Source organism: Balaenoptera physalus (genome assembly GCF_965194825.1).
Source record: "Balaenoptera physalus genome assembly, chromosome: 17".
In the NCBI taxonomy this organism is placed as follows: Eukaryota; Metazoa; Chordata; class Mammalia; order Artiodactyla; family Balaenopteridae; genus Balaenoptera; species Balaenoptera physalus.
Genome location: NC_138895.1, coordinates 4,343,781 through 4,369,666, shown reverse-complemented (window position 1 = coordinate 4,369,666; position 25,886 = coordinate 4,343,781). Strand labels below are relative to the sequence as shown.

At 41.1% G+C, this 25,886-nt stretch overlaps 1 pseudogene across 1 annotated transcript in view; it reads right to left on the bottom strand.

Moving 5' to 3' along the window:
- Positions 1 to 17,138: 17,138 nt before the first annotated feature.
- The window catches only part of LOC309646748 (lipoxygenase homology domain-containing protein 1-like), a 135,446-nt pseudogene continuing 126,698 nt past the window's right edge, over positions 17,139 to 25,886 (bottom strand). Inside the window, exon 4 of the transcript XR_014268650.1 lies at positions 17,139 to 17,925. The product of XR_014268650.1 is annotated as a lipoxygenase homology domain-containing protein 1-like (transcript). The remainder of the gene's footprint in view (positions 17,926 to 25,886) is intronic.

Here is a 25,886-nt window from a genome sequence, read left to right as displayed (position 1 = left end):
TGTAAGCAGACCCATTTTGCCAATGAGGAAACTAAGCCTCCGAGGCATGGTCAGTGCCTACAGAAGTGGTGGAAATGGTACCCCATTGCCCTAATGGGTCCTCTAATTTTACAGTCCATTGCCCTTCCACACTTATCTTTCTGGAAAGGGTACAAGCCCGCTGGGTTAGGAGGTAGGAAGCTATGACACACGACTCAGGATTTCTCCAGACGCAAGGAACCCCGTTTTGCCTGTTTCCCTAAATTCCAAAATTGTCTAAGATAGCTGTTCTACAAGAGGTCTGTCTGGGGAGTAGCAGCTGGAAAACCCATGTCTCCTGAAGAACTCAGACAGGCTTCTGATCAAAGGACACAAGAGAGGGGGCCAGGGGCTCCTGGAAGAACTCAGACAGGCTTCTGATCAACGGACACAAGAGAGGGGGCCAGGGGCTCCTGGAGGTGACGGGAACGACGGGCTGGAACGACCAGCTGACTCACTTCAGGCTTGGAATCGTGATGCTGTATTCCTCGCAGGATCTGCTACAATATCCTGCCCCTCGCTATTCCTGTGCCGTCTCAGGACTGTAAAGTTTCTGGACCTTCCTCAGTTTTCAGTAATCTCACCAGTCAAGCTGAGTTTGCAAGTTCTCTGCCTTCTTTCAGGTCTTCAAGCTGGATCCCCATTTCATAGATAAGCTTCAGTGGTTACTTCCACGGAATTTTTAAAGCTCATGTCTTCCAACAGGTTTTAGTTTCTGTTAAATGCAGCCTTTCTCCAAAATGATGTGCTTTCAGGTTTTATAGTCCATTGCCACATCAATATCTTATATTGACCCGATCTGTTAGCAATTCTACAAAACTATATATATGTCTAATAAGTATTTTGTTATAATTAGTGGCGTTATTCTGAGATTTTTATCTCCCAGGAGATGACAGAGAGAAAGAGAGTATTTCTACAGTGAATTATTTGTTTAGTTTCTTATATCAACATGTGGCTAATCTATCAGTTTCCTGCTCTCAGTGGAACCCCTTCCACCCTGCAATGCTAATGACCAGCAGTGCTCATTCGTTCTTTTATTCTCAGGACAATCCCTGCTTTTCCTAGAACTAGTCAGCTTACTCAAAATTTCTAATACCATGCCATCTCTTCTTACAAAGAAAGAAGAACACATATCAATACTTTATAAGTCAATATGTACTTGATAGAAAAAAAATCGAATACTCAGATGCATCAGTACTCACTCAAAGTTCATTAAAATAAATGTCCTATGATATGTCCTTTAGTTGTAGTAAAAGTAGCTCTTATATACTTTATTTTTAACTTTTCTCTCTTTGAATATCATTCACAGGCACAGACTCAACTTCTTATATAATGATAATAACTTCCTCTTACTGATGTTCAAGTATTCACAACTTAGCTACTAGTAGCAGCTTTAAGATGACTCTTTGTCCTTTCAACATTATCCTAGGCAATTTCTTAAAGTATCTTTGCTTACTTGCAAAAATAAAATATTCCTGGATCCTCTGGATTTGTTTCTGGTCCTCAAAATGGAATGGGCTACTCTCAAAGGGGTCCACGTTCCTTTCTCTGGAAAATAGTCTAAAGGAAGGTATGTATTGGTGGTTTCACCTGAGTTCTGCTGTCTGGCAGTAAATTAAGCCACTTAACTGAGGACAATAAATTTTTTTCAGAAAAAAAATGCAAATATCAGTTCCCAAGTTCACATGACATTTCCAAATTCACTCTAAAATTACTAAATCATATATTTTAAAGATTTTGTTCCAATATAAAAATTGCAACTTTCTACATTATTTATTTTTAACCTCTTACCTATGAAAATAATGTTTCATCTACATGAAGATCTGTTATGTGGACTAGAGAAATTACCTTCATTTCATTGTCTATAAGAAATATCATAAAGAGTGAAGGGCACGGCACTACTCAGAAGCTTTGATCTATTAGTTATATGTTACACTGTTAGTTATGTTATACATTTAAGTGTAACAAATTAATATGCAATACTAAACTGTGCCTTGTATAGCTTAATTCCTCTCTTGAAACACAGGCCAGGTAATACACAAGAAACTTTAATTATAGCACTATGTCCTCAACATGCACCTGTAAAATGACGGAGGAAAAAACAGAAAAGAAAAAGAAATCCAATAGAACAGCATCATGAGCAAGAAACCTTCCATAGTAGGATTTAAAGCATATTCAGTTGTTGGCATTTTTCTAAAATAGGTTGGTATGTGAGCAGTTTTGCTTCCCTTCGTACTGTTGCATGTAACATCACAAAGCCCAGTCTCTGGAAAATGATTTAGAGCAGCTAGACTGAATTATCAAGGAGTCTGCCAAGATTCTCTGGCATTTGGGATTTGGCAGGATGTGGCAAAATAAATTGGCTCAGACAATTCTGGGTTTTGCTACATACCCAAGTTCCTGAGAAGTAATTTCAAATGTTCCTCTGACCGCAGACTTCCCTCCACATCTCTTGATTATGTTACTTTTTCATCTGCCTGGGTTAGAACAGCAAATCAGACAAGTTTGGGATGAGATCTAATGTCATGCTTCCTTATGCTGTTTCAGTCAACTCTTTCATATTTTCTTTAAAAAGCTAACGTGATTAAAATTAATACTTTAAAAAGTAAACCTACTAAATATGGGTCATTTCTTAAACAACTTGATTTTTTTAATATCAGTTTTAGGTTCTTGGAAAAACTCAGAGGAAGGTACAGAGATTTCCCACATAACCCATACCCCTACACATGCAGACCCTTTCCCATCATTAACAACTCCTACCAGATGGTATATTTGCTACAACTGATGAGCTCCATTGACACATCAGTATCACACAAAGTTCATCATTCACATAGGGTTCACCCTTGGTGTTGTACATTTTATGAGTTTGGACAAATGTATAATGACTTGTTTCCAACAATATAGTAAAATACATAGTAATTTCACTGCCCTGAAAATTCTCTGTGTTCTGCCTTCCTCCCCACTTACACCTGGCAAACACTTATCTTTTTAATGTTTCTATTTGCCTTTTTCCAAAATGTCATATAGCTGGAATCATACAGTAGGCAGCCTTTCAGATTAATAATATGAATTATAGATTAGCAATAAGGCTTTCACTTAGTAACATTTAAGTTTCCTCCATGTCTTTTTATGGCTTGATAGTTCTTTTTTTGGGCGCTAACTAATATGCCATTGTCTGGATGTACTCGTTTATTTATTAGTTCACCAACTGGAAGACATCTTGGTTGCTTCCAAGTTTTGGCGATTACAAATGGTATAAACACTCATGCGTAGGTATCTGTGTGGCTATAAGTTTTCAAATCCTTTGATTAGATATTAAAGAGCACCATAGCTGGATGGCATGGTAAAAGTATGTTTGGTTTCATAAGGAGCTGTCAAGCTGTCTTCCAGAGTGGCTGTACCATTTAGCCCTCCCACCAGCAACGTATGAGAGTTCTTGTTGTTTCACCTCCTACCCTGTATCTGATGTTGTCAGCATTTTGCATTTTGATCATTCTAATAGGTACGTAGTGGTATCTCGTTGTTATTTTAATTTGCATTTCCTGAGGACCTATGATGGGCATCATCTTTCCGGATGCTTACTTACCATCTATCTTCTTTGGTGAAGTGTCTGTTAAGGTCTGGGCCCATTTTTTTTTTATTCTGGTACAGTTGATTTACAATGTTGTTTTAGTTTCAGGTGTACAACAGTGATTCAAAATTTTTATAGACTATACTCCATCTATGGTTACTATAAAATATTGGCTATATTCCCTGTGCTGCACAATATATCCGGTAGCTTATTTATTTTCTACATGGTAGTTTGTACCTCTTAATCCCCTACCTTTATCGTTCCCCTCCCCCCTCCCCTCTCCCCACTGGTAGCCATTAGTTTGTACTCTATATCTGTGAGTCTGTTTCTGTTTTGTTATATTCATTTTTTTGGTTTTATTTATTAGATTCCACATATAAGTAATTTCATACAGTATTTGTCTCTCTCTATCTGGCTTATTTCCCTAAGTATAATACTCTCCAGGTCCATCCATGTTGTCTCAAATAGCTCAGGGTCTTTCTACTTCACCATCTTGGGAACTCCTTTGAACCATTTTTTATTGGGTGAACTTCACAAGTGTTTCTTAGTTGTTGCCTCACTTCTCTTAAATGGGACAGGACGGCTAGAGCTGGCTGGAGTTGGTCCTTTCCCTTCTGTCAGGTCAGTTAGGTAGGCTCTGATAAAAGCCGCACATGCAGGCTCTGGTGAAATAGTTTTTCCTGAGGGTTGATCTTCTTAAGTGCTCTGGTGTGTTTCAAAATAATTCCTTTTCCCTTTTCCGTGCGGGAAAAACAAGGGGATTTCCCCCTGATATCTTCTGTGGGAATTTGGTTAAGTTCCTGGAGGTAAAACTCACAAAACTGTGGGATCCCCCCCTCCAAGACTCCACTCCAGATTTCCAGTGGAATTGTCCACTCTGAGCTGCCAGCAATCCATCGATTATAGTTTAGCTTTTCCTACTCAGCGCTGGTTTTCGTAGAGTTTCAGCTCCTGTGTTGCTGCGTTGGTAAACTGCAATTCTGTTTTTGCTTGTTGGTCTCTTTAATTAGGGAAACAGCCATTTGCCCGTGGCTTCACTTCTCTTACAGATCTAAGAACTGTTATTTATTTTTCAGTTTGTTCAACTTTTACTTGTTAAGACAGAATGATGACTTCCAGGCTGCTGACATGTGGAACCAGAAACTGGAATTCCCTGGGTCATTTTTCAGATTTTTAACTTCCTGTGCAGCAGGTTCTCCTCTCGTTCCAACATAGTCACACATCCTCAGCAGAGGGATGTTTAGACCCCGCTTGCTGTTTTCTCTCCATTATTCAAAGCTGGATGACTATTTACTCCTAAGCTTTGAAATAATCATTATTCACATGTATAAATGTTGCTTATCGTAGACAATGCGTAGGAAATGTTGTTGTGGAAAAGATTTTCCCCCCATATTGCATCATAGAATATTTGCCGGGCTCAAAGGACCTTGTAACTCACTACAAAATTCAAGTGTCAAAATGAGTGGTGAAGACACTTTGTGTTATTGGAGCTCAGGGAAGCATGGAATGGGCATTGCAGGGGCTTGTAGAGGGAGTGGGGCTTGTAGGAGCCGGGAGGGATGGATGCATTCTGGACAGCCGAGAGGAGAACGGACACTGGAGAGATGGGAGTAGCACTTGTGAGCGCAAGCCCGTGTGCCCGTGCACGGCGAGGCCAAACAAACCGGAACGTCTCCCATGCAGGGAGATGGGTGGCTCATGCCCTAAAAAGCCCCGAGCTCCCTGAAGGGTTTCGCCAAAGCACTTTTAAAATCCAGGTGAGGGAGGAGGGGGTCGCCGGGTACGAGATCAGCTTGTGCACAGCTCTCTGATTGGCTGATGGTGAGGTCACAGGGTGATGTCACAGGCTTTAACATTATCAGTCCTTAGGCTCCAGGAGGCCTGGGGCTATGTGCTCATGGTCCTCAAGTAGTTAATCTCTTCCATTTGCTGGGGGGTTTTCACATCTGTAAAGAACTCAGGAAATGTGCATCGCATACTGTTATCCAGGTACTTCAGAGAGGAGCTACAGCAGAAGGGGTCTGTCCCGGGAAGGCCCCATAGGGTCCTGCTCGGTTACACACTGACAATGACCGTGGTATCTCAAGAAGGTGTCCGGAAGCTGCTGGGTTGGAGTGAAGAGTTGGGTGAGGAAGGAAGTGTGGGTGGGATCAAAAACGTGGGCAAACTGGGGGGCTGCGGAGGACAGATAAGGGGGGTAAGGCCCAGCGGGTTCTTTCCGTGTGTCTGTCCCCTGCTGAGCGTGCTAGGTCTCCCTTCCTCTCATTCCACCCTGCAAGGGAGGCGTGATGGTGGAAGAAACTGGGGCAGAGAAGGAGTGAACCTGGCATCACACGGTTCACTCGTTTTGCTCCATTCCCTAAAACAATTCTAAAAATGTCTCATCTCACACATGGAAATTCGTTTTCCATCTTAAGTATAATATAAATAAGTTCATTTTCATTAGGAGGTTGAAAATTTTAAACATTTCATAAGATGAAGTATCTACAATAAAAATTAACATCTCCATATATGTGACAGGGTAAGAGAGTGTCATGGACATATATACACTACCAAATGTAAAATAGATAACTAGTGGGAAGCAGCCGCATAGCACAGGGAGATCAGCTCAGTGCTTTGTGACCACCTAGAGGGATGGGATGGGGAGGGTGGGAGGGAGGGAGATGCAAGAGGGAAGAGAAATGGGAACATATTGTATATGTATAACTGATTCACTTTGTTATAAAGCAGAAGCTAACACACCATTGTAAGGCAATTATACTTCAATAAAGATGTTAAAAAAAAAATTAACATCTCATAAAACACTTTGGTGAAATAGGTTTAAACTAACTTGTGTGAATATCCAACACACTGATTTGGAGAAGAATTACATAGAATTTTTATTTATGGGCATTATAGAATATGTTTTGAAAGCTTTTGGTAGTCCTGGACAGTTAGGGAAATTTAAGCTGTAACTGGAAATTTGCTTTTATAATGGAAACTATAGTTTTGTTCCTAGCTAAATCAAAGAAATATTGAGATCTAAATAACAAGATTGATATTTCTTTCAGTGGGATTATGACCTCAGGGAAATCTCTCTTTGGGTGCTTGCTTGTCCAGTTATAAGTAAATATATGAGAGAAGGTACAGGTGTGTCCTTCCTTTATAACAATCTAACTCATTTTCTGGCTGAAACACAAGAAAGAGGGTGTGTTTACTTCCTCAAAACATTATGATGGTAAATGTGTAAAATACACCTGTAACATTCTAATAGAAATGAGTCTCACAAGTTAAAAAAGAATCAAAGCAAATGAACAACAAACTCTTCCAAAAAGGCAGGCAGTTTAGTTTGATGAAACCGTCAGCAGCATTGGTCTATATAACCTGTAACTGTCACGTTTCCATTGGTTGCTTTGACCACATCACGAGGTGTGCACCTGAGCACTGCTGATTGGAGGGCACCAGGGTGCAGACTCGGGGATGTGACCAGAGGCACGCTGGCATATTTCCCCATTGGACATTTAATTTCTTAGTCAACCAAAGGTGTATTGTACGGCTGCAGTGCAGTTGTCATCACCCTTTATTTACCTAGATCTTCTTTATTCCAAAAGAGAAAAGATATGCAAAGATGCATCCACCGATGTTCTCTATTGATTGCTAATTCTAAAGTTATTCAGTGTTTCTGGACGTGTCAGAGACTGCTACTTGCCTGATATAATTCTCTGCAAGGTCCCTGGTGTTGTAGTGGCAGCAGCAAGCCCAGCTAAATATTTGCATTCCCTGGCCTCCTTTACAATTTGGGGGCTGTGGGACACAGTTCTGGCTAAAGAGATGCAAGCCAGGAGGGGAGGGAGGGCGTCACCACGAGGTAAGCTTTGAACAGGAGCCGCCTAGCCGGCATAAACCACCTTCTTTCCCTTTCCCTGTTCCCTTCTTCCTGCTTCAAACAGGAGGTGGCCCAGCACCAGCCTTTTTCTTCAGACCGTGAAGCTGTGGCTCCCACCCTGAAGGTGGTGCATCCGAGAAAGAGCTTGACACCTTTTTCCAGCAACACCGTGGGGCCACTACACCATCCTTGTGTCACCCAACTTGGCTCTGACTCTTTGTGAGCGAAAAAGGACCCCCTCTTTCGATTAAGTCAGAATCAATTCTGCTATCAACACGGGATGCATTGCTACATTTAGAAAGTATAGCAAATAGGAAAATTAAAAGCTAAAAAGTATGACTCTAAAGCTTTTTCATGTTTCTAATATAAGATTATGTTACATGACAAATATATGCTTTGTGACATATTTGCGAGAAGCCAGACAAAAGAAACACAGCTTGTAAAAATGAAAACATATAAGAAGCCAGGTTTTATGTAGCTTTACTAAAAATTCTATGCGGTTTACCAGAGCCAATGTCCATCACTATCCCCATTCGCTGGAAATCCTAACAGGGAAAGAGATTCTTTACATTAGATGGTAAACAATTAGACCTTTTATTTTCAAAATACGGATGGCCAGAAAAAGGAAATAGCTCTTCTTTTGATAGAAAATAACATTATCTGCCGAAATCCTGGAGGTGAATGCCAAGAACTGGATGAGTCAAAAATGTGCTAGCAAAAATAAATGCACAAGTTTTGAAATTAATCACATATTTGAAAAATGCTTGTGATAAACCCTTACTTTTTGTGATCCCCAGCAGCATGACTGTGTTTTTGAAGTCAAGAGCCACACAGAGCACCTGCAATATAAAGCCAGGTTCCAAAAGCAGAGAAGCATGATCTTCTCAGTACTTCAGCCTGGATTCATGTGATACGTATACAAACAGACTTTCTGTTTATTGTTTAACTGGCAAGAAATCACACTCAGGAGAAACTGACCAAAATTCTCCGATGTGATGAACATCGTAAAAGGTGCGCTTGGATTACAAAAGAAGCATCATTTACTAATCTCTACCCACATACCACTTTCCTCTTCCATGTTCCTGGACGTTTGCATCAGTACGGTAATGTCTCAGAGTTCTTCTAACTATTGAATCAATCTTTTGTCCAAACACCTTCTTACATTAATACCTAATATGCAAACCAGACTTAAAGCGGAGGAACTCTGCACTGGAGACAGCTACAGGGGAGGAGAGGAGAGAGTCACATGTCACAACAACAAAAAACTCCCAGCTAGCTATTCATTTGGCTTTTATATATGAGGTGATCAAAAGGTAATTCTCCAGGGAAATGAGAATCTGTTTCTTCTGAATTCCTCACCTGTGGATGCATAATGAAATAGCAGGTGAAGATTCATTCATAGGACAAACTTCTTGAGTGCTGAGTAGATGGATACAATGTATGCTTCTCACTCATGGCGTGTTCCTATCACTGTTTGATATTTTTTAATTTGTCATTCTTAAATATTTTCACTATATTTTGACTTAATATTCTAATGAACTAGGTACTTCAAGGGTTTCTATGCATTTTAGAATATCACATCTGAAAAAACATAACGTGGAAAACGAACTCAATTTCTCAGCCTTCTATTTTTTTTCAAACATTAGTTATTTAATTCACTGTTGAGATTTGGATTCTAGATAAATTGGAATTTTTGCTAAATACTATTAAGTAGGTTCAAAAAGTATTTTGATTTATGTTTTATAATATTCAAGCAGGATGAGGCCAGCAGTGTATCTCAAAGTTACACAAAATGAATGGCATATGCTGAGGTCATAAGCCAGTCCACGTCTGGACTCCAATCTCAGTTCTCTAAGCCACTTCTAAATTTGAAATAAAAGCAAATACATGCAAAAAGAATGTTTCTTCGGGGCTTCATTCTTTCATATCTCAAAATTTTAAATGCAGGCAAGTCTCAAGCGCAAGATTCTAGAAAGTATAACAAACAGTTTGAAAAGTACAGCCATTTTCTCCGTGTTTCTCCCTTCCTGATTTGAATAAAGTGAATTCAAAGAATGTCTGCTATTCTTTCTTCAGTGAACACTGATACTTTCTGATAAAGAAGGACATTGAGAATTCCCATGTTTGGGAATCTATCACTAACTAACTAAGAGTATATCCCAAATCTCCTAAATTATATGATCCCTGAAATCTATGCACTTTTTGGGAATCCATCCCCCCAGCTTGCTTTGAGAAACAGAGCTTTATTGTAATAAGCTGAAACAATACTACATAAAACCCTACTCCTTTTTTGGTTTTCTCAAAAGGGAGGGGCCTAAGAGTGCTTAATGAAAACTAATAATAATAATAATTAGACACATTAAATTATAGCAATGGGGCTTCCCTGGTGGCCCAGTGGTTAAGAATCTGCCTGCCAATGCAGGGGGCACGGGTTCGAGCCCTGGTCCGGGAGGATCCCACATGCTGCGGAGCAGCTAAGCCTGTGTGCCACAACTACTGAGCCTGCGCTCTAGAGCCCGCGAGCCACAACTACTGAGCCCAGGTGCTGCAACTACTGAAGCCCGCGCGCCTAGAGCCCGTGCTCCGCAACAAGAGAAGCCACGACAATGAGAAGCCCGCGCACAGCAACGAAGACCCAACGCAGCCAAAATAAATTAAATTAATTAATTAATTTTAAAAAAATTATAGCAATGAATGCAGTTCTATTTTAATACGTTGTTTCTATTTCATTATTTTAGAGAGAGAAAAATTAAATTCTGCTTTAAAAATTATCACATGCCTATTACTTGAGAACAATATGGAATTAATCTAAAATAACGAAGGGAGTTAAAATAGTAATTCCGCAGTAAATGTCTCTAAATATATTTAACATATGACAAAGTGGTATGGTCAACCTAGAGGTAATTATTTTACATTGCCAAACACTGTAGCTTTTTACAAACTCTGGAATTCAATGTCACCTGCTCCAGGCTGCCAGGGTGCACTGCCCCCAGGGCGAAAACATCCACCTGTAATTAAGCGAATTGGGGATGTTGAAGGGAAGATGTGATGCTGCAGGGCACCAATTGATTTAAAACACGTCTTTCACTCCTCTTTTTGGCAGCCTGCGAATATTTTTGTGTGCATTTAACTTGTACTGATTTCCTTAACTTCTTAAAAATGCAATGTCGGCATAGTTCAAATAACCCTATTACATTTGAGGCCTTTAAGAATCTTTCAGAGATGAAGAAACTAAAGCCTGGGGACTCGAGTAAGTTGCCCTGGGGTGCAGAGCTGGATACAGGCAAACCAGGGTTGGAACTCAGGGAACCTGAGTCTGGGGTGGGGACTCTCACCTCCTCTGCTACGAGAAGGTCTTGGGAATTTTAAGCATTGCCACTGTCAATGATATACAGTGTTTTCAGAAGCTTCCATGCCCAGCTTAAGGTTCCACTAAGCATATCATTACTTGTCAGCTGTTGGGACATACATAACCAAGTAGGATGACACAGGATCACTTGTAGAGGAAGACAGTGTATCTTACAGGAGAACCAGAAGCCCTACCAGTGATGACAGCTTCTAAATACCCTGCATTCAGCCTGCATGAGCTCACAGAGCCACGGAGAATGATTTAGAATTGATTTTAAGTCCCAGTAGCTGAGAACAAGCATGCAAAGGGTACGGAAGGAAACCAAAACTTGAGAAACCACAGAATCTTATCACGAGGAGGATATATGACAGGGGAAGAAAAGTGATGTTCTTTTCTTGGAGGTATTTTTCTTCAGAAGCACCCGAACTGGAAAAGAGCAGATCAGTTAGTAACCAAGCGCTTTGCAGAGGATGAAGAGAAAATGTGTGAGACCCGCTAATCTTAGGGGGAGAGCTGCTGAATTACTACCAATATTCTATCTCATTCCAATAAGCTGATATTTTTATATTTTTCCCCATTCTCACAGCAAGTAGAATAATAATTTGTCTCAATTCAATTTCCTAGTTACATTAACTTAGAGGTCAATACACGAGGGAAAAAATCTACTTGTTAAGTTTGATCTGCAAAAGGAAAAGATATTACATTCTTATGTTTCCATGACTAATTCATAGGTTTTTATACCTATCAGTCTAATCGCACCGTTCAGGATTAAATGAGATGGAAAATTTTAAGTAATACTGTCTATACCAAATCTGTCTCTCGTTCTAGCAATTTCAGTATTCGGTGGATCCACCCACCACCCCTTGACCTTCTCAACCCCGAGGGTCCTAACTCCCCTCTACTTACCACTGACATAGACAAACTCTGGGCTCAGTCATCATCAGAGTTTTAAAACCTCTGCAATCTTTTTTTTTTTTTAACATCTTTTTTGGAGTATAATTGCTTTACAATGGTGTGTTAGTTTCTGCTTTATAACAAAGTGAATCAGTTATACATATACACATAAGAGTTCACTCTCTCCCTGAGGGCTAGGTACTCCCTTCTTCCCAATGCATCTGCTCATTCACACCACTAATCTCCTTGATCTTCCCCCCCAATTAACCATTAGCCAGTTTCGCTGGTCTCACTTCCTCTCCTCAGTGACCTAGTTCATAACAGCAGTTACTTGAGTATTACTCTCCCATCACCCTCATTTCCCTCTCTCATTTTTCTTCTGCACCTCCTATTTTCTCAATTCCCTATAAAACTAAAACATAATTTCTCTGTGCCTCCAGTTGGCTTTCTTTTGTTTTTTTTGTTTTTGTTTGTTTGTTTTTGAATTACCTCTTCATGCCCTTTAGCCATTTACCTATGGGGGTGGGGATGGCTTTCTTATCTGGATGCTAAAATCTTATTTGTCATATGAATTGCATAAGTTTAATCTTCATATTAATATTTTATTTGGACAAATTGCAAGCACGTTCTCTCAGGGCTTATATTTTAATTCAAATATAGTGTATTTTATGTTACAGAAATTTAAAATTTTAATATGGTCGAATTTTAAAATCTTTGTCTTGATCAAATTTCTTTACAATAAAATGAAGGTTAAAAAAAAAAAATGAAGGTATTCACTTGTGTTTTCTTCTAACACTTTAAAGTTTGATTTTTCACATTTTGGAGTTTCACAGAACTGGAATTTATTTTTGCGTATGATGTTAGGTAAAGATCAGAGTTAATCTTCTTCAGTGTTGGTAATCAATTACCCCACTCTTTAAAAGTTCATCCACAACCACTGATTTGTGATGCCACCCTGTCATATTCCCAGGTTTATTTCTGGGTTCTTTATTTTGCCTTGTTCTATTTGATTAAGATTGTGTCTATACTACGTGATTTTAATTACTAAGCTTTGTAATGAATAAAGATATCTAGGAGGGCTGTTCCCAGATGCTCTCCAACACTGGCTATTCTTGATCGTCTATTATTTTGCATGAATTCTAGAATTAGCTGGCCAAATTTCATGAAAAGAAAGAGGAAGGAAGGAAGGAGAGAAGGAAGGAAAGAGAGAGAGAAAGAGGAAAAGAGTGAAAGATTTATAGATTTGTTGGTATTTTACTAAAACAAAAATGAATTATTTAGATTAACATGACTGAAGTTTTCTCATCCATGAACAATATTGCTCTCCATATATTTAAGCAAATTTTGCATTTTTCAGTAGCTTTATTTTCTTCACCACATCTTTTGCTGGATTTAGCCCTATAACCTTATGATGTTTTCTTCTGGCTGGCATATAGGAATGTAGTTGATCTTAAATCCAACATGATATCTAAACCTTCTTACTTGTTTGTATATAATTCCCTTGGACTTTCTATGTAGAGAATCATATTGTCCGCGAGTAAAGATAGTTTTTACTTCTATTCTGATGCACATTCTTTTAATTTTTCTTTTCTTCTGTTATTGTTTACTATAGATTTTTGGTAGATACCTTTATCAAAGTGAGAAAGTTCCCTTCTGTTCCCAGTTTTCTAAGTTTTTTTTTTTTTTTAACATTAGTAGATGCTTAATTTTATTGAACCTGTTATAGTACCTTTTGAGATGGTTTTGGAAGGATGGAGAAGGCTGTGTTTGACACTGGTTTTCTACCAACTCAAAAACCTCAGCTGCCCTCCTTGTGAACCAAATGAGACAGAATTGTTCTAAACTCTAGTGATGTCAACACTGGGTTTTAGTCCTACACCACAATGACCTACTCATAGTGGGAGACAGATTCAATAGCTCTCCAAACACCCACACAGGAGGCTGCACTTGGAGCTCCTCGGCTCCCTCTTGCAGGATGTGGAAGATTCAGGAGCCAACAAAGGATTGTCTTAAAATGCATGTTTTCCCTTTTGTCAAATAACCCCCAAAGGATATCATGAAATCCATTCTTTTTTCCTTCTCAACAGAGGAATTTGGAAATTGGGACAGAGGTGAGTAGTCATCTAGGGTGTGGCCCAGAAGTGTTGGTTCTCTCATCAGCATGTTCTGGTCCTGCAGGTATAAGGAGATGACCTTTCATGTAGTCCTATAATATCTTCAACAGGTTTTCCTGACGTTAAACCACCCAGGACTCCTGGAGTAGAGCCAACTTATTCATAACATATTACTGGCACCATTACTAAACCCAGGTGGTAAATATTTAATTTAGGATTTTGCACTCAGGTTTATATGAATTTCTGTATGTTTTATACATACATACGTGCATACACATGTAGAGATATATAAATATATATGATGTATGTACATTAGTTAGAGTTTTTATACATACGCTTTATATGAATTAATATAGTTTCTCCCATTTATTTTCTTACCCGAGGCACGGCTATTTTATTAACTCCTTCACAGAACTAGCTTTTGGTTTAATTGACGCTATTTATTATTTCTGAGGTTTAAAAAATTATTTCCTCCTTTTTTCCCTATTATTTCCTCCCTTCGCCTTTCTTCAAGTTTACAGTGTTGTTTTTTTTTTCTACCTTCTTGAATTGAATGATGAGGCTATTTATTTTTAATCGTTCTCCTTTTTGAATATGTACGCTTAGGACAATTTATTTCCTTCAAAGGAAATTTTGCTGCATCTCAAAAGATTTGATATATGTAGTGTTTTTTGTTGTTTGGTTCTTAATACTTCATAATGTACATTATCCTGTGGGTCCATGACTTACGTATGCATGCTATTAAATAGCCGTACATTAGGTTTAGAGCTAGTCTCTTTTTATTTTCGTTTTTGTCTGGCTTTTGATTGTTAATTTTATTGCATTTTGGTAAGAGAGCGTGTTGAGCATTCTGCCGCATTCTCATAATTTCCTCAGCTCTGTCTTCAAGGAACATTGTTTAAAATTCAGTAAGTATATTTTTATGCCTTGGAATTCTGTTTAGTCTTATTTCAAATCTGCCTATTTTCAAGACAGTGCCCAATTTATTCATTGAGGTATTTTTTCTTCCTTTTATAATCACTTCAAGTACAATTATTCTATAATGTCAGAGTGTTAGTTTCCAGGAGAGGTGGTTCCGGTGTTTATGAGAGATGCCCCCTCCTGTCATGACCCACTTCCTTTCTGTGGTGCAGAAGGGGGTTCATCTTCACCTCGGCTGTGTTCCCCTGTGGAATCCAGCATGCTGGACTCTGGGAAATCCTGCACCCAAAGCTGTGAATACCATTTTGTCTAGGGACTTAGCACTGCATTCTCTCCGGAAACCTGATGGGAATCTGTTTTCAGATTAACTCTTTGGCTCAGCATGCTTATCCCAGAAAGACAGAGAGAGACAGAGACAGGGAGAGGAAACAGACCCCACAGGTACCTGTGCAGATATGCTTTTTCATTTATCTGCCCCCAAGAGACCCAAGCAAAGACAGATTTTTCTTGTTCTTTTCTGGTGCCACTTCCTAGGCCAACAGGCAGGATGTGTAGAGAGGATGGCCCTTCCCGCTCCAGGCGACGCCACGGGCCTGCCCCCCTCCTGTGGTCCCCGGCCAGTACCCTGTCCCAGTGCCCATCTTGGCGCCGTACCCAGCGTCCCCTACAAAGAGGCCGCATGTGTAATTGAGGAAGGGGCATCAGCTCAGCAGTCTCACTGCATGACTGAAAGTTCTCCCAACTCCTCCTCTGGTTTCTTCCCTAACCTCGAGTTTCCCCCATTTTACAATAAGACACACTGCCTGCTGAGGAGGTGCCCTGCTCTGGCGTCATCTTCTCTTTCCTCGCCGCTCTTTCCTGTCGAGGTACAAGTACTTAACCTACTTGCTCTTCTCTGCTGTAGTCTCCAGCAGGTCCCCCCCTTCTAATTCCTTTCCCTGCAGACAAGACTCCACACTGCCCGAGGAAGAATTACTCAAATCCAACACGCAACTTCCCTGCTGCAAGGACGCATCACCCAGGATAAAGTTCAAGTGCCTTAACAAGACTGAAGGGGCTCCTTTGACCAGCCCTCCACCTTTATTCTCTCCTGTGTCCTTGTCCCTTTCTTTAAAACTCCAGGAATTCCACAATACTCCTAGTTTCTTGAAAATGCAATGTTACATCCTGCCTCTATGCATTTGCATATACTGTCCCTTTCTTATCTGATTGAGGGCAGAACCGGTACTGGGGGTCGTTAAATTCATCAACTAGTCATGTATGCAAAAGCGCAAGTCCAAGGGGCCATTACTGAAATCCAAGCATGGAACAAGTGTCAGAAACTCAGGTCCAAAAAGCCTGGGAATTTGACTTAAGAATGACATTTGAGATCTAATAAATGGTCTCCCCTATTTAAGAAGATTAAGTTTTTAATTTTAAGAAATACTACAGGCTTTTTGGTAGATTTTGTCTTATTTATTCTGCCCAAACAAGATAAATGACAATTCCTACTAGAAATAGTTAGAAAACTATCACTACATAGATTATCATGCTTATCTTTGTAGCTACTAAAATTGGGATAATTTTATGGGGAGAAACCTCGAAATTTTGGATAAATATTTGTTTTATGAGCTATTTTTAAGCCTCTGCTGTTTTAATTGGAATAAATATCACAGACAGTTTTTAATTCATGTAATGTGTTTTAAGGCCAGTGGGAATTTAATGAATCAGACCCAGCTTTCCTCTGAGTTCTGGTGTCACATTTGTTTGATAGGCCTGATAGGAGTTATAATTCTTCTCAATCTCTAGTAGTAGTATTTAATTTTTCTTCTTTTAAAATTAGTAACTTCTCACATCTAAGAGGCAACCCGGAAAAACAGTTCAGACACAGACCAAAATGGCCCTGTTTCTCATCACCACAGGCTGTCTGCTTTGCTTTAACTGTGTCCATTTCCAGCCAGTAAGTTCTCATCAGAAAAGACATGTATTATAAAGTCAAGTCATCCCTCTTGGATCTGAACATTCGGCTTCTCTCCCTTTGCAGGTCAAAATTTGGCCTTGGATCTTATGCCGATTTCCAAGGATGACTTCAGAATTTTAGGACTTCAAACCACAAAATGCTTAGCTAGCAACCCAGCTGAGGCTTATTTGAACAGAAATAGGAGACTATCCTGATTTCATCATTTTCTTCTGAAACTTTAGTTTACAGGTGAAGCATTTTCTTTAGTAACACGAGGCAGCCCCGGGATTCCAGCCAGGCCGGACGGCAGCTGGGCCATGAAGTAAGGGGCACGGCTGCCTAATTTCCTTGGTGTCACCACCAAGGTGGCTCTGGGGAGAGGGTGGATTTCACATGGGGGAGGAGGCGCCTGGGTCCCCGGGCTTTTCTTTTGTGTGTGTGTGTGTGTGTGTGTGTGTGTGTGTGTGTGTTTTATTTATTTATTTAAAAATTTTAAGTTTATTTTTTATTGAAGTATAGTTGAATTACAATGTTGCACCAATCTCTGCTGTACAGCAAAGTGACTCAGGTATACATACACATACATTCTTTTTCATATTCTTTTCCGTTATGGTTTATCACAAGGTACTGAATATAGTTCCGTGTGCTATAAAGTAGGATCTTGGTGTTTATCCATTCCATATATATACCAGTTTGCATCTGCTAATCCCAAACTCCCACTCCTACCCTCTCCCACCCACCTCCCCCTTGGCAACCACCAGTCTGTTCTCTATGTCCGTGATTCTGTTTCTGTTTCACAGATAGGTTAATTTGTGTCATATTTTAGATTCCACATATAAGTGATATCATATGATATTTCTCTTTTTCTGTGTCTGACTTACTTCACCTAGTATGATAATCTCTAGTTGCATCCATGTTACTGCAAATGGCATTATTTCGTTCTTTTTTATGGCTGAGTAGTATTCCATTGTATATATATACCACATCTTCTTTATCCAACCTAAATGTTGATGGCCATTTAGGTTGCTTCAATATCTTGGCTGTTGTGAATAGTGCTATGAACATAGCAGTGCACGTACCTTTTTGAATTATAGTTTTGTCCAGATATATGCCCAGGAGTGGGATTGCTGGATCATATGGTAGCTCTATTTTTAAGATTCCTGAGGAACCTCCATCCTGTTTTCCACAGTGGCTGCACCAACTTACATTCCACGTGGGGTTTTCAACTCGTCACCTTGCTTGACAGCAGTGGTCCTGCCAAATGACATGGCAAAGAGTATTATCCTATTTCGTAGATTAAAAAGAAATCAGATTTCATGACGTGAGGTGACTTCCTAAGGCGACACATCTATGAAGACCACAACTGGGCCTCAGGCACATCCCTGATGGATGTCACTTCAATGTTGGCTCCCAGAGCTCCTCCATCAACAGCCCCCCTCTCCAAGCAGCTTTGCAATAACCAATAAGCTGCTTCTTTCCTGATGAAGCAGTGATCCAGCTTGTGTGATGCCCCCCAACGGGTAGTGGGGGCCCCGAGTGCAGCCCATGTCCAGCCAGGGGACCGTCACTGCTGGCACAGAGCTTCCTGCGCCCTCAGAAGGAGTGGACTTGCTCCCAGCCGACCTCCCCACAGGCCCCCTTCAGCCCACTCCACACCCCAAGCTGTGCGCTCACCGGAGCCCTCCCGCAGCCATGGCTTCAAGGGCTCTGCTGTCACGGCAGCAAAGTTTAAGGACAGCGCATCGCATATTTTTGGAATCATTTAGGTTGAGGCCGGATTTTATTTTATTTTATTTTATTTTTGAAGTTTAATTTAAAAGAAACACTAGCACGGAAGACAAAGAACAAGCCTCTGTATTTTCAGGAACCTAAGTCCCGAAATGTTGTTTAAAAATCAAGAATAATCAGAGTTCTGCATGCAAAGCAACAGCTCAGACAATACTTGCTGTTGTTGCTGTTTTTCCCCAGTTTTATTGTAAGTGGCGCATGACATTGCGTTAGTTTTAGGTGTACAACATAATGCTTTGCTATTTGTATACATTGTGAAACGATCACAGTAACTTTAGTTAACATCAATTGCCTCACAATTACGAAAGTTTTTTTCTTGTGAGGAGAAATTTTTTGTTTTTAACATCTTGATTGGAGTATAATTGCTTTACAATGGTGTGTTAGTTCCTGCTTTATAACAAAGTGAATCAGCTATACATATACATATATCTCCACATCCCCTCCCTCTTGCGTCTCCCTCCCACCCTCCCTATCCCACCCCTCTAGGTGGTCACAAAGCACAGAGCTGATCTCCCTGTGCTATGCGGCTGCTTCCCACTAGCTATCTATTTTACATTTGGTAGTGTATATATGTCCAAGCCACTCTCTCACTTCGTCCCAGCTTACCCTTCCCCCTCCCCATGTCCTCAAGTCCATTCTCTATGTCTGCATCTTTATTCCTGCCCTGCATCTAGTTTCTTCAGAACCATTTTTTTTTTTTAGATTCCATATATGCGTGTTAGCATATGGTATATGTTTTTCTCTTTCTGTCTTACTTCAGTCTGTATGACAGACTCTAGGTCCATCCACCTCACTACAAATAATTCAATTGGTTTCTTTTATGGCTGAGTAATATTCCATTGTATATATGTCCCACATCTTCTTTATCCATTCATCTGTTGATGGACACTTAGGTTGCTTCCATGTCCTGGCTATTGTAAATACAGCTGCAATGAACATCGTGGTGCATGACTCTTTAAATTATGGTTTTCTCAGGGTATATGCCCAGTAGTGGGATTGCTGGGTCATACGAAATAGAGACACAGACGTAGAGAAGAAATGTATGGACAGAAAGGGGGGAAGTGGGGTAGGATGAATTGGGAGATTGGGATTGACATATATACACTAATATGTATAAAATAGATAACTAATGAGAACCTGCTTTATAGCACAGGGAACTCTACTTCACTTTGCTGTACAGTAGAAACTAACACAACTTTGTAAAATGCCTATACCCCATTTAAAAAAAAAAGAAAGAAAGAAAACGTGCTCAATCTCACTGATAATACAATATATAGATCAAAAGTACATGGAGATATTTTTACTGTGAAATTACTGTTTTTTAAATTGTAATATTGGTTCGCAAAGGAGCCATGTCTTCTGTTCCCCAGAAGATTGAACCCACACAGAAAACAGGAGCCATGCGTTTTATTTCTATTTACCTCAGAAGCATCTTAATAAATATCTGGTTAATAAATATCGGAGGTGATGATTGGATGCCAATGCTGTGGACGCTACAAATGTTATTTTGTTTCTCTTCAAAGTTGCCACTGCCTTCATAACTAGAAAAAGCAGCAGATTGAGGGGTGCCAGTGGGAAAAAACACTGTTGTTTTCTCTGCCTTGAGGTGACTCTATTGCTCTGGAACAGTACATTCAGTCATTTTCCTCTCTGGGGACAATTTTGAAGGAAAAAAACAGTGGTAATTCACTGTTGAAAAAAACAGTGGCAAGCCTGTTTTCTGTGGCAGGTCTGTTTCTGGCCATCATCTGGTACTTTAAGAGAAAGCTTTTTGAATCATGCAACCATGTGCCTAATTCACAGCACTGCATCCTCTCCTTCTTAGATTAGTAAAGATCACAAAGTGATTTTTAATCAAAGCAGTCAAAACAAAGGTTTAAGACAAAACAAGTGTGAAATTGGCTGTGAGAGATGGCTTGCTGGGGCAGTCAGCCTGCTGGGGGGAGGAGGAGCTAAGACCACCAGGTGACAGGAGAAATGCCTCCAAGATATTTATTTTTAGATGTCTTCTTGCTGCCCTGTTCATCAGCTTTTCATACTGAATGATATAATGAAAGGGCTCAATTCCAAATATTGTGACATTTTACACAGTCATTATTTAAAACACTTCCAAAATGCCAAAAGGAGAATAATGCTAATGAGATAAAAAGGCAATTTTGCATAGTTTTGACAAAGTTAGGATAAAAAAGATAATCCCTAGCAGGAGGGCAGGTGAAATCTGGGGATTAACACACCTACTGAAGAGGCGTGGTACCAAGAAGGATGTACATCTACACAAGAAAAATAATGTTTTGATTTTCTATAAGTTGTAAAGTGAACAAAACCCATAAAAGGGAAGAAGAATTTTCAGTGTTAATAGCAAACTTCATTTTTCTAGCTTTGGTACAAGAGTAGGTACAAACATTAGTAATATGCTATTAAACATGCCATTAGCTGAAACTATTAACAGAACATTAAAAAGCACCAACCCGTACATTTTTAGGGCTATAGTCAACAATTAAAGGTACTTAGAGATTTTCTGAGTAGAAGACTATATATATAAGTTGTACTATATGTAGCTTTTGAACTGAGTGAAATGTCTCTCCCTTAAGTTGGTTAGTTTCTTCTGGTATCTGTTAGTTTCAACACCTTGTGTGACTTGTGATCTGTCAGGTAGACAGGGGAACAGTGGTCAGCAGGGTACCTCGGCAGGCTGGGTTCAGGACCCCAGGTCCTTTTATACCAGGTTTTCCAGAGTTGTGGACCTGGCTGAAGGGGCCTGTGAGCTCCAGAAATCCCCCCATGAGTGCCTAAGAGGGGGCACTGGATGTCTCATTCTTGGGTTTCTCAGGAGGCAGCCTGTTCAATATATGAGATTTCCTTTGTGAGGAATGTATATAAGCAAAAAATTATATTGGTTTGAAAACATTTTTTTTTTTCAGAACAACTCAAGAGCGAGGCACAGGGCTAGGACTTGATAGAGGAGAAGTAATTTGGAGTCAGAAGGAGGGAAAGGACTGGCTGATTAGAAACGGTCTTTTTCCAATGCATCCTTGGTGACGTGGGAGCCCCCAGAGTGGCCAGCTGTGTCCAGGCATGGGGTCATTATGGGCAGAACTAAAACTGAATAACCTTAGTGATCATGAAATATTCCTTTCCACCAACCCTGTTTTATGCATATCAGTAGAAGTGACCAAATGTGTTTCTTTTTAAAACTTTCAAATGACTGCAGACTGAAGCTGAGGCTCCAATTACAGAAGGATCCCTGTCCTCACAGAGTGCAGGACGTATACTGCAGGGCAAGATTTGATAGGTCAGGACAGAGGGGGCATCAGATCTGCCTGGGAAAATCTGGCTAAGCTTTCCAAAGGACCTGGCGTCTGCTCACTGATTCATGCACCAAGTATGCGCTGATTGTCTACGGCATGTCAGGACTCAGCCTGGTGTCAGGGGCGGGGTGAGGAGACAGACACGTAGTAACTGTGACCACGCCGTTTGGGAAGGGATGTGATACAGATACTTGCAGGTAGGTTTTGGCAGCCACCTGAGACTCACCTTACCCAGCCCCAGGTGGAAGGGCTGTTAGTGATGGCTTTCTAAAGAGAAGGTGCTTGAGCTGAGTGCAAAAAATGTGACATGGGGTCGGGAAAGAAGGACGAAAATGAATCTATATGGAGAGCACATTCTGAGCAGAGCCACACAGGGAAGAAACAGAATTTGAGTAGTGATGGGAATATTGGGAATTGGGGACTGAACGATTAAAAACACAGAAATGAGAAAATGTGCATCAGTTGAACGCATCCTGAATGTGAAGTGAGGGTGCTGAGACAGAGGAAGAAAGTCTGTCAGAGCGGGGAGGAGTGGGTGAGGGGTGTCATAGGAATGAGATGGCAGGAAAATGAGAGCCTGGAAAGTCACATGAAGTTCGATCTTGTTTTCTACCTAATGGGAAGCCACATGATCAGTGATGACATTTAGAACAGAATCTTGCAGCCAAGGAAGGAAAGGGATCAAATGGAGAGAGAGCATGGCTAGCTGGGAACCACCAGGGCAGTTTGGGTGAGTGGTGTGCCAGTCTGCTCCGAGGTGGCAGCAGGGGGTGGGATACTGGAAAGACATCGTAGAGGCAGAATAACTGCAGATCGCATGTGGCAGGAGAGAAGAGTCCACAGTGGCTGGGGCTTCTGGTGTGAAAATGGCATCGCCTAAGCAGCTCCGTAGTAAGGGGATCAACTATCTGGGTCTCTCCTCTCTAGTAAATACCTGACGCAAGCAATGTCAGGCAGTAGGTTGCTAGTAAACTAGCTGGAAGGAAGGAAGGAAGGAAAGAAAGAAAGAAAGAGAGAAAGGAAGAAGGGAGGGAGGAAAGGAAGCAAGGAAGGGAGGGAAGAGAGGAGAGGAGAAGAAAAGAGGAGAAAAGAGAAAAGGGAAGAAAAGAAAGCCCTGATTTGAGACTTTTTCCATGGTGTAATGCTTCCACTATGGCCAATTTCAAGATACCAATAGTTTATCAGCTGGCTTGCAAAATTCCTGGGCATTTACCAATGGACTCTTCCCAGCCAGTTTGAGAAGGCTCTCATTCTCTGCGTTCTCTCACATGTCAAGCATTTGTTCATCCAAAGAATTAAGTATGACTCTAGAGCAGTACCCCCAGTAGAACTTTCTGCAGTGATAGAAATGTTATATATCTGTGCTAGGTGGCTATTGAGCGCTGGAACTGTGGCCAGTGCAATGAAGAACTGAATTTTTAAGCCTAGTTAATTTAAATGTAAAGAGCCACATATGGCTAATGGCTGCTGTATTGGAAAGCCCAGGTCTGGATATATACAGAGCAGGTAGAAAGCCCTGATTTTTATGCAAATAATATCCCATTTATAGGGAGCAGAGAGAGAGAGAGAGTGAGAGATTGTGCTAGCATTCAACTGTCAAGACCTACGCAAAACCCAGGAGGGATGTCAGCAAGATGGTAAATAGTTTTCACTGTCTTCCCTCCAAAGAACACCAATTTTGATTATCACTCACAGATGAGAGTAACTGTGTGAGTTGGGGAGTCCAGCAAATTTCTAGTACATCACTGAAATTAAAAAAAAAAAATCTGACATTGGATGCATTGAAGAGGGTAAGAGCAACCGTTTCACTCTACCTGCATCACCCCTTCCCCAAGGCAGTCAGTTCAGTGCCAAGAGACACCCCCGACCCAGCCTGCAAATTTTCTCACGGGGGAAAGTGAGGGCATGTGAGTGAGGTGAGCGCCAGACTTCTCTGGCCATGCATGATGCTGTTGAAGAGGTCCACTGCTTTCTCATCCCATCCAGAATACTGAGGTGGTCTGCATGGTGGAGGGGTGGGGAGAGGCTGGGAACACAGCATTCAGGGCTCAGAAATCATCAAATGGATTGGATCCTACTAAGGGCTTTGCAGACTCCATCAGGGATGCCTCTCTTATCAACCACCCCCAAGTGACCCATGGGCACCCTACACTCTGTGCGCCTCAATCACACAAACACACGTGTTAAAAGTGCCACATGTTCAAAGTGATTATGAAAACATCACATAAGCAGTTATCAAGAGGAGGGAAAAGTAATAAAACGTGAAGCTCCGTTGGCTTGTTCTCAAAGCCTAGTTGACACTGTTCTGTCTTCACCATTATTTTTACCTGATAAAAATGTTTTGGTCCTTTCTCTCTGCAGAGAATTCTTTGACCGGTTGCCTGTCTTTCTCTTAAGAGAGAACCAGCAGCCACAGTCTAAGTTCACCTCGTGATTTGTATGTTTCTTTTCTATTTGAAAAGACTGGGAGGGCTGGTGAGACCTCACAGCGGACCCGAACCCGTGCAGGTGTACCGCATGCAGGATGCAGTCTGCGACAGAGTGTGAAAGAAAGCAGACACATTAATGGTGCTGCAGAGACTTTATATGAACAGCTTCAGCTTTGGGAAGACCCTCCCGTGTAACAGACATTGTGCTGAATAGGAACAAGCAGCCCTCACTGGGTCCTCACAATCGCCCTGTAAACTAGGTATTATTAAGCGCATCTTCCAAATGAGGAAACTGGGGCTCACTTATAAGTAGGAGAATTGATATTTGCACCTGGTCTGGCTGGCCCCCCAGACCACCAGTGAGTCAACCTGTCAGTTGCAGCCTTTATAGAGTTCATATCGGTAGTTGATTGAATCTGATTAGAGTTATTTTAACGTAATTCCTCTCTTCACTGAGTTAGTGTCTAGCTAGCCTTAAAAAACATGTGTTAGGCTAACAAGACAAGAGGGCAAAGAAGGTCTGCGTGGTACGTGCTTTTGCGCGCAGGATGATCTGAAGGCGGGCAGCTTGCCTCTGAGTGCGTTGTGGAGCATTTGCGGTGAAGATGGATGAGACAACACAGCACCACTAACTACTATGAGAAAACTCCCAGCTGCGAGCCGTCAAACGACAGGGCTTAGGCTAGTTAATATTTGTGAGGACGAGTATAACCACATAACGTTATTTTGAACCGTTTCAACTAAATTCCACTAAAAATGTTCCGTAAAATCCGGGGCATTATAAAAGATGACTCACCCCAAAATGTCCACCTGCCCCAGGACACCAGCAATGAAAAACTAAACAGGATAAGGTCGGCGAATCATTTCAAGTCTAAGAGAAGATCATGTGTCTGGTTTCCATGGAGCTGACCATTAGGAGCTGGGCCGGGCCTCTGCCTGTCTGCACGATGCTAAAATACAGCCATCGAGTCCTTTGCTTTGTCTTTGTGTCATTAACTAGTGTTGGTTTATGTGACACTTGAAAGAAGTCACACAGGGGTCGGTGGTTTCCCCCGGGGTGGTTGGCATTGTCGCTGACGCGGTTGTTGTTTTAGACAGACTGTGGAAACTGGTTGAAGAGATGTATTCAACTATTTTATCCAATTAAGGACTTTTCTTTTTTTAATTAAAACTCGGAGAACGCCAATTTGTCAGACATTACGTTGTTCACGAGATTTAGTTTCTCGCCATCTGGACCTTGAATCCTATCTTGCAGCAGAGAAAGCAAGGCGGGGCTGAACTGGTCTCAAAGACAGTCCAGGGCTTCAGACTCCAGCTGGACACACGCACTGAGCACAAAGCCACTACACGCTGCCTGAGGTCCCCTTTACAGGTATGCCCTGACGCTGTCGTGGATTTCAAGAAATTGCAGAGCTGCTCAGCAGGGGTGACATCACAACTTCCAGGAAGGGGCACAGATTTGTGTAAGTGGTTCAATTACTTTCGCTGCCTCTGGAGCACAGACTCCAAATGTCTCTGAACTATCATTATTTACCCTGCTTGTGGTTCCGTGTCAGCAATGTTCACCGGGAAGACAAAGGGTCTCCAGCCACATGTCTCCTAGGGATCTCGCAACGTGGCTACGACTGGACTGTTTTAGTAACAACTACCTCCAGTAAAGCATCTTCTCTTGAATTGGTCGTCTGTGATG